This window comes from Hypanus sabinus, unplaced genomic scaffold (assembly GCF_030144855.1).
Source record: "Hypanus sabinus isolate sHypSab1 unplaced genomic scaffold, sHypSab1.hap1 scaffold_859, whole genome shotgun sequence".
In the NCBI taxonomy this organism is placed as follows: Eukaryota; Metazoa; Chordata; class Chondrichthyes; order Myliobatiformes; family Dasyatidae; genus Hypanus; species Hypanus sabinus.
Genome location: NW_026781711.1, coordinates 88330 through 98519, shown reverse-complemented (window position 1 = coordinate 98519; position 10190 = coordinate 88330). Strand labels below are relative to the sequence as shown.

The 10190-nt window shown below is 44.2% G+C and overlaps 1 non-coding gene across 1 annotated transcript; it reads left to right on the top strand.

The window, feature by feature from the left end:
* The first annotated feature begins 8312 nt into the window (after positions 1 to 8312).
* Positions 8313 to 8394, top strand: trnas-aga (transfer RNA serine (anticodon AGA)). Its single transcript has one exon. It is a non-coding gene; the product is annotated as a tRNA-Ser (tRNA).
* Positions 8395 to 10190: the final 1796 nt, after the last annotated feature.

The window sequence follows — 10190 nt, the reverse complement described above, 5'->3', positions numbered from 1 at the left end:
AGGAGGAAGAGAGGGAAACCGACGCCTTGGCCCAGCTCAGGCCACCCTGCAGAGACAGAGTGAAATTCTCTCCTCCAAATGCGTGCCGACAGCTCAGGGTGAAAGGTCAGCGCCCTGAAACGTGAACTCTGTTTCTCCCTCCGCAGACGCTGTCTGAGCTGTGGAATATTTCCGGCAGTTCAGATTTTACTTCACTAATTGTTCTGTTCTTTCAGACCCGGGATCGATATACTCCCCATGCATTCCGGGACACAGTGACCACATTCCATGTAAAATGTCCTTCTGCCTGACCAGCCCAGTTGTGAGGAGTGTGCAGTCGTGGCTGAATCGTTTAGAGAAGCGGTATGAATTTTTTGGGAATCCACCGCGCAGCTTCTAATTCCGACAAATATTTGTTCTTAACGTTTTCTTGTCATAGTGTCAGCGACTCTCTGATGTAAATCATTCACGCAGATTGTGAAAATCCGTGTCCCAGCATTGAAGACTAGTCAACATCATCCAGTGATGAAATAGACCCTTTAATCCTTCTTTCACTCCCTGTCTTTGTGGCGCAATCAGAGAGCGCATTCGGCTCTTGACAGAAAGGTTGGTGGTTCGAGCCCACCCAGGGAGTGTGGTGATCCAGCTGGATGAGATGAGTTATACAGTTCTTGTTACATGATAGAATAACTCCCTGAGTTATAACAACAGAACGTTTTGAAGTTAATAGCATCTCCTTCTGCATTAGGCCATGAACTTATCAATCACCCCTGTTATGAACCACTTCTGAAAGTCTAAGATGCCGACAATACAAAGAAGGGATCCGTATGCTCCACGACCTCTGGACTAAGTGTGTAAATATAGGAGGAGACTATGTCGAACAATATATGTGCTAGGTTTTTTTAACAAATGACTCCTTCTACCTTATGCCAGATTGATTATCAATCACACCTCACATGTGACAGAAAGCTTCTCTTTCATACTTTTCACAAACATCAAACATTACACAGTGCATTGAGAGACAACAAGGTAAATCAATAATAAAATGCAGAATAAAGTGTAACAACAACAGAGAAAGCACAGTGCGGGTAAACAATCAGCTGGAGTGTCATAAGGAGATCGATTGTGAGGTCAAGCGTCCAACATTTTTCATTAGGAAACCATTCAATGCACATAACAGCGAGACTGAAACGATCCTTCAGAATGTGGTGCGTGCTTTCTGACTGTGGATGTCAGCCATTGTCTGTATTGTACTGCTCAATGTGATATGCTGGAAGGATGGGGCTGAAAATTACTGTCCCCATTAATGTGGGGATGTACCTCAGTGGATGAGCGCATGCTTTGCATGTATCAGGTCCCGGGTTCAATCTCCGGCATCTCCAATGTGAGCATTTTTTTTAACAAAGCAAAGCTCAAAGTGTTACGTAACCCGTAACTGGGTTAACAGAAGGATACGTTGGCGTCTGGTGGTACTGTAACTAAAGGTGCCTATTAGTAAACTAAACCATACAGTATCAAAAATGCCAATATACTTATAAAACAGGTTAGCAATAATAAAAACAGAAGTGTAGGAATTATAATGAACAGTAAAAAACAAGCTCTATCAAAGTCTAGAGGTAAATGATTTGTCATAAGAGAATATATTCAGTTCAGTACGTGCTGAGCTAGTTGTTGTTATGTTGCAATGCTGGAGAGAGAGAGAGCTCAAGCGAGATGTGAGCAGCTGCAGCAGACAAACCTTCTGTTGTCTTCTTGTTCCGTTGTATTGATGTGGTCATTCAGTTATGACCCCTCCGTTCTCGGCTAGTCCGTTCTTCCGTGGTGGGCCGTCACTCTGGCATGAGTGGAGACACACACAAACACCCACCGGCCCTGCCGTCACGCTGTCAGCTTTGTGACCAATCTCCTGTTTCGGTCCTCTAAGCCCCCACATTCCTGTGGGTGCACAACACTCTTGTTCTGAGGGTGTCTCCCCAGATCCGTCTTTTATCCCCATTGACGGGGTATCAGCCATCCATCAACTCAATATCTCCATGTCCATCAAACTAGTCCACTCCCTGCTGTCTCAGCAAGAATGTTAACGATCAAATAATTTTCTTTGCAGCAAAAGATTGTTTACCTTTTCCATCAGTGAAGAAGCCACAATACTAAATCATCCGTCTCTCTCTCTGTGTTATCTGTAGCAGATGCCTCTACTTCTGTTCTTCATCTCTCTCTCTCTCACTAACAGCATAGTCCCCAGGGGGGTGTTCGCTCTGGACCCCATTTCCATCTGGTTTGTTCAGCACACATAACAAAAGCAACGCACACAAAATGCTGGTGGAACGCAGCAAGCCATGAAGCATCTGTAGGAGGAAGCAATGTCGACCTTTCGGGACGAGACCCTTCGTGTTTTCCTCGTGTTTGCCTTTTAAAGCTCAAAGCAGTCGGCACAATGATGTTACAGCCATAACGAGACGGCACAGCTCCACACTAGACCGGATTAATCCGTAACCGAAGGCTTTTCTCTTCGTTTTGACCCTCCGTCCACACTGAAACGGCTATTTCCTACCCCAGAAACGGAGCTTTTCTAAAACGCCGTCCAGAATGTGTAAGTCTGAAAACGCCGGATTGACCGGTGCAGGAGGACGGGGTAACCGGAAAAATCTAAAAACGCTGTCATGATGTGCCGGAACAGACGGCGACATTTCATTGTTTTCTTGAACTCAACCTAATAATTTCAGAACAGACGGCCACCAGACTGAGGCCAGAAGGGTTAGAAATGCACTCACCGAATGCTTTCACCTCTAAGTTACGGAATAAATAAGTATACTCACTTTGCCCTGTTTTCTGTCCTTGCGCGTATGAAGGTGGATTGCCTACTTATGCAAAGTACTTCTCTGATAATAGATGTGTAACAACCTAATGTAACACTGGATGGAAATACAAGAAAATACTGATGAAGACATGTTTTATAATTTAACAATGAGCTTTATTAAAGCAACAGAGTTAGTCAGGGTTTCAATGCACGTCGTCTGCCGGGTCATATTGGCCGTGAAATCCCTGTCGGTTGCAGTCATATGCTCCAGTATTTGTGTTTTTTTTTAATTTTTAATTCTTCCTGCGTGAGAGACAGCAACCGTCCGTCGTTAAAGTTTTTCTCGGCTGTAAATGAACAAATGCGCACCGAGTCTTTCACAGCGAGATTCGACACCAAATATGTCGCTTGTTTTCGTTCGATATGTCCTGCGCATGCTCAGTAGGAGGAGATTCGCCGAAATATCCGTTTTAATGTGGACAGAAGTATTTTCAAAAACTTTAGGGTGGACGCCTACCGTGGACGCTTTGCTCTCTGCTGCATGAAGCTTTGTCTGGTAATGAACAGATTGAACAGAAAATACTGGAAACATTTGTGAGTGATGAAACGGGATTAACCTTTCTGATCGTGTCATTCAATTAGAAATAGTGAGAGAACAAGATAGCTTTCAGTGCCAAAGAAGGTGAGAAGTTGGGTGGGAAGAGAAAAGGAGGACATCTCTGAAGGGCCGAGACCAATACAGGATGGCGGTTAGACAAATCAGAAAGAGAAACACTGTGCTAAAATAGACGAACGACGGGCAGAAATGATCATTTCATAGAGACTGAAATAATGTGGCTGAGTGATTCCAGGCCAAGACATTACTGAAAAACAGGTACCACACACGGCGATCGCCGGGAACCGAACCCGGGTGAGCTGCTTGAAAGGAAGCTATGCTCATCCCTATACACTATCGCTCCATGTTGCTGGAGTTTCGAGTAGAGAAGCGTCTCCCGTGCTCCATGTGATTCCATAGACCCCGAGCTGCTCTCTGTCGGATCAATCCTCACTCTGCAGCAGGTTTTATTGCGGCCAGTTGACATCGCTATCCTCAAACAGAGGAAGTTATACAACAGCCAACGAACATTCACCAGGGATCGGACTGAGTGAGAGCCAAACTCTGAGAGAGTCGGAAGGGTTGCAATTGGTGCCTGTTTCACACACCAGCAAATGTCGAAAACAAATCCTGATCGTGTATGTTCTTTAGTAAAGCCGATGTTTATGTACGAGGTTGATTGATAAGTTCGTGGCCTACGGTAGGAGATGAGTTATACAGCTTCCGTGAGAAAAGAGTAGCCAAAGTTTCGGGCCGAGACCGTTCATCGGGAATGGGGGTGAAGAGAAGGCCGAAGCCCAGTTATAGAGATGGGGAGGGGTAGGTCCTCGAGGCGCCAGGTGAAAAACCAATCAGAGGAAAGATAAATGGGGGGAGGGGTAAGCATGAAAGAACTGTAGAGATAAAGAAGCAGAAAGTTGAAAGGGGGGAGAGGCAGAGAGGGACCTGGGTTAGGAGAAGGGGGAGGGGAGGGAATTGCCTCAAATTGGAGAATTCAATGTTCATACCACCAGGCTGGAGGCTACCCAGACGGTAGATGAGGTGTTGCTCCTCCAACCTGAGTTTGGTCTAATCATGGCAATAGAGGAGGCCATGTATGGACATATCTAGATGGCAATGAGAGGCAGAGTTGAAGTGGGTGGCTACCGGGAGGTCCTGTCTATTGTGACGGATGGAGCGTAGGTCCATCAGGTCTCGCCGATGTAGAGGAGGCCGCACCGGGAGCACCAGATGCAATAGACTAAATGCAACAGACTCGCAGGTGAAGTGTTGCCTCAGCTGGAAGGACTGGCTGGGGCCCGGAATGGTGATAAGGGGGGAGCTGTGGGGACAGGTGTAGCATTTGCGATTGCAGGGATAAGTGCCAGGTGGGAGTTCGGTGGGGAGGGACGTGTGGACCAGGTAGTCGCGGAGGGTACGATCGCTGTAAAAAGCTGAGAGGGGTAGGAAGGGAAAGATGTGCTTGGTGGTGGGGTCCTGTTGAAGGTGGCGGAAGTTGTGGCGGATAATGTGTTGGATCTGGAGGCTGGTGGGGTGGCAGGTAAGGATCAGCCCTTATATTCACTTGGTTCACCCAGCCCTTAAATTCGCTTGATCCATCTTGGACATTACTCTCCCCTTTCTTGATCTTTCTGTCTCCAACGCTGGAGACAGACTATCCACTGACATCTTCTACAAACCCAGTGACTCCCATAACTATCTTGACTATAACTCTTCCCACCCTGCCGAATGCAAAAACACCATTCCCTATTCCCAGTTCCTCCGTCTCCGACGCATCTGCTTCCAGGATGAAACTTTCCGTTCAGGGACTTCGCAAATGTCCTCGTTCTTTCAGGATCGTGGTTTCCCTTCTGGCGTCATCAAAGATGCCCTCACCCTCATCTCCTCCACTTCCCGCACTTCAGCGCTTAACCCACTCTCCCGTCACCACAACAGGGACAGGATTCCCCTTGTTCTCTGTTTCCACCCACCATTATTCGGATCCAACACACTATCCTCCGCAACCTCCACCTTGCTCATATCCCTGCAAGCGCAAATGTCCGCATACCTCCCCCCTTACCACAATTCCGGGCCCCAGACAGTCCTTCCAGGTGAGGCAACACTTCAACTGCGAGTCTGCTGGAGTCGTCTATTGCATCTGGTGCTCTCGGTGCGGCCTTCTCCACATCGGCGAGACGCGACGCAAATTGGGGGATCGCTTTGGTGTGCACCTACGCTCCGTCCGTCGCAATAGACAGGACCTCCCGGTTGCCACCCAATTCACCTCTGCCTCTCCTTCCCATCTAGATATGTCCATACATGGCCTCCTCTACTGCCATGATGAGACGAAACTCAGGTTGGAGAAGCAACACCTCATCTACGGTCTGGGTAGCCTCCAGCCTGGTGGTATGAACATTGAGTTCTCCAATTTCCGGTAATTCCCTCCCCCTATCCCAAGTCCCTCTCTGCCTCTCTCCCCTTTCAACTTTCTGTTTCTTTATCTCTACAGTTCTTTCATGCTTATCCCCTCCCCTCCCCCCTTTATCTTTCCTCTGATTGGTTTTCCACCTGGCTCCTATAGCCCTTCCCCCTCCCCTATCTCTATTACTCGGCTTCGCCCCTCTCTTCCCCCCATTCCTGCTGAAGGGTCTCGGCCCGAAACGTTGGCTACTCTTTTCTCACAGATGCTGCCTGACCTGCTGAGTTCTTCCAACGTTGAGTACGTATTCTTTGATCCACAGCATATGCATTTGTATTTTTGAGTTGTACAGCTTGCTTTACATGCACAAGCAGGTCAATTCTTTGAGTGATAATTCAGAATGTTTCAAGATAATAACTTATCAGCGGTAATTTAGTAGCTTAAGCTAGAAGGAAATTAGTTATTAACTTCCGTTACCTGCGCGAACAGACCAACACTTTGAGTGATTATTCAGAAAGTTTGAAGTTATTGACTCATCCCTTGCACCGTAGGCCACGAATTTATCAAGCAGCCCCATGAGCTATTATCTTCAAACATTCTGCACAATCACTCAGAGTTGAACAGCGTGTGCATGCAACGAGAGCTGTATAACTCATCTCCATCTACCCTAGGCCACGAACGTATCAATCACCCATGCTTTGGTCACTTTCTGGAAGTCCAAGATTGGGATGTTCCACGACTCTGGACTAAGTGTGTAAATGTAGGAGGGGACTATGCTGAAAAATAATTGTGTTAGATTTTCTGAAACTGACTCCTTCAACCTTAGGGCACATACCTATCAATAACCCCTCGTAAGTGTGAGTTGAGTTTAGGAATAAATAAAATAATAACCAACAACCACTTTGCTGGGATTATACTGCGATTCTCTCCATAGTTGGTAGAAGATTGAGGAGCAGATCTGCTGGCAAATAACACGGAAATGTCATGTGGATAGGGTTACACCGATCGGACATTTCAACTTCTGCAAAATTAACCAGATCATTTTTTTTTTAGTGTGTAAGATAAGAAATGGAATTTCTGAAGTGCATCTGGAAGAGTACTTTTGTTCCAGGCCATGGGTAGTCCAACTGGTGTTGACAATGGAGCTAGGTGAGGAAATTCACTCTGTGACTTGTAAATAATTAAAACTCGCACTTTACTGTCTCTGCAAAAACGGCAACATAACTATGTCGACACCGGGCCAACAACTTAGAACAAGAATTCTACTGTTCCCTCTGCACCAATACTCACTCAGACTAATTTTCCCAACTATATCACCAAATTAACGCAGCTCAGTCGGCCACGTGATCGATCCTTTCTTCTCCCAGTCACTGACTTGGGGGATCTTCCTTGCTATGGTGGGTTTCAGGAAAGAATTGTCGCTTCTAGCACATTCGAAGTTTCCACTTTTATATTCATATTTTCCAATTCAATTATCCCATTCCAGTGTCATTGGTGTAGGTCATCTGATTGGCTTGAATTCTCCCTTTTGTTAGTTCTGCTCCAGGCCAGCATCCATTTATTTCCCTCTTCTCAGCAAGCGTCAATTGGTAATTTATGGCTCTTTGTTCCCTTAGAAACCAGTTTAAATCACTCCAGACAGGCATTGACCCAGACATTCACACATTTTCATGTTATATTATATCAAAAACAACTCACAAATAACTTCTAATTTGGAAAAGATCTCGTAACCCGCAGATTACCTGAAGCAAATTTGTGTTTGCTTTAAAACACAGAAATTTTCCTCTCACAAAGATATAAAACGGTTCCACAAAATGACATCTTCATTTCCAAGCACATGGCTGGTACAAACACACTTGATCTGTCTGCTTCCACTGTCCTTGAGCCATTCGAGTTCCACGTTATCTTACATATTTTAAATCCTCCGTGGCAACATCTCCTCTTTTTCGATCCACGGAAAATCCTGGGGATCACATTACTGTTAATATGTCTCAGTGAATATGGCACAGAAGGAACAGAGACATTCATGACTATATAAAAAAATACAGATAAGTATTTAAAAATATTATCCGAACAAAAGCATGAATAAACATAATAAGTGTACCCTATTTCATACCATACTGTACATCGGTTATTTAACGGGAATTAGTATTATTGGCATATGGAGTTTAGGAAAAATAGTACATGGATCTTAGAAAAATAGAGGCCTCTGCGTAATCCAAGGTAACTTCTAAAGTAAGTCCATGTTCAGCACAACATGCGGGCCGAATGAACTTTATTGTGCTGTAGGTTTTCTATGTTTCTATATTGAAACGGAATATAACTGTATGAAATCAAACAAAATCAGCAAAAATAAATCTGTAAAGGCATGGTGCTCACAAACTCTGAAGTTATGAAAGTTGCCCAAAAGCACTTACTGGGGAAAACACCATGGGTAACCACTACAACAAAGAGCAAAGCAATGACAACATCTGAATTTGGTAAATAACTCTATCTGAATCTACCATAATATAAATTCTATGCGGAAGAACATTAGAGCACTTGTAGTCGTGGCCGAGTGGTTAAGGCGATGGAGTAGAAATCCATTGGGGTTTCCCCGTGCAGGTTCGAATCCTGCCGACTACGTATTTATATCTCTGATCACTCCCATGGATACAGATTATAAAAAGCCAGTCGAAACACCACTCACTGTTCGCCGCCTGCAAAACCAGGAAGATCCCCTGTTTTTCACATTTATTCGGGTGGCCTGTCCTTTTGTGCGCTCCGTGCTGTCCCTAATACATTTATTAAAAAAAGACATATCCACGTACAGAAAACAGAACACTACCACGACCTGTGTTGCTTACATTAATGTTGCCATAAACTGAATATATTGCACATGGACGATCAAACCAGCGGAAACTCGAACAGAGCACCAACGTATTTCATGTTTAAATTTATGTTATCGCCACTTGAACCAGAGGGATAAATTCACTCAACTTCACTCACACCAACACTGACAGTTTCTACAACTCACTTTCAAACTCAACATTTCAAGCTGTCGACATTTTTGCTTTGTTGTTATTATTATTATGACTTTCCCAGCTCAAGCTGGTAAAACCTAAAGTCCGGGAGTACTGACGTACACTCATTCCTCAATAGCTACGGACTGCCGACCATTCTAGTGGCGTATAGTACAATGGCTTTCAGATGTATAGAAATATTGGTTTGCTCTCCGTACTGTTTCGTCCTATTGTGCAATGACTATGAGATGATAGTTGTTGTTGATGTTACATTGAGTTGTTGTTGATATTACATTGGGACATTCTACGCCCTGTTCATTCTCGATAGTCTTTCAATTTCTTCTTTTAATTCAGCATATTTATGGTGCTTTTCACTTGTTAATTGTTTTACGTTATGTGTGTTTGCAATGACGATATCGATTATGTACGTTGTGACTGCATTTTCATCCAGTAATATTATATATCCAGATGGTTATTATGGATTGTCCTATCTGTAACAATGGATCAGACAAAAATTAATGTGTAGGTCTCTGACACTAATCTAGAACAGCTTTGTATTTATAGTAAGGTGTGGTATCTTTTATGAGTTTGTATTTTAAAGCAAGATTTTGGTGAGTGATGTTTGTTAATTGATTGTCCCCGTGTAAGTAATCAGATTGAGTTAAACTGCTGCTCAATCCTGTAATGTGTTGCATTGTTCCTGGTGGCTCTTGTCATTTTCGGCATTTATCGTCATTAATTTGTAGGACATTTATTATGTATTTCTAATATTTTTCGGTTAACCACCTGGCCCTTTAATGCTACAAGGAACCCCTCTGTTTCTGGGAAGAGGTCTCCAAGCGTTCCACGTTTCCTTCTTCACATCTTACCTGCTCAGATCATGGGGATGTTTTCCATGAAGGGATGCTTCCCCATCGGTTAACTTTATATAATTATTTTTATTTTACCTTTTTTGTATTTTCACAGTCTGTTATGTTTTCTGCATTGATTGTCCGCCTTCTGTGCACTCTTTCACTGATCATAGTCTGTTTCTTTGCACTTACTGTAAAGCCCCGCAAGGAAACGCATCTAATGGTAGCATATTTGTGCTTTGGTAATGAATTTCCTTTGAACTTGGAACTGTTGTGCGCTACTACACAGGACCCTGATCCTCGGTGCCCTCTACTGGTCGGTGGCTGCCTCACGGATCTCACTGCGACTCGCCAGGTCGTTTTGTGAACCCAGGAACCGGGATGTTTCACTTCTTGTTCACATCAACATGCAAGTTAAATAAAGCGACGAGTTGCTGCTACAATGCGAAGTTCACGAACGTCGGTCATATTTGCACAAAGGGAAACAAATTTAATGTTTCAGGTGGAGACCCATTCGTGACGAAAGAGAGAAAATAAGGTATTTTTCAATTTCAGACAAGGAGGGCGA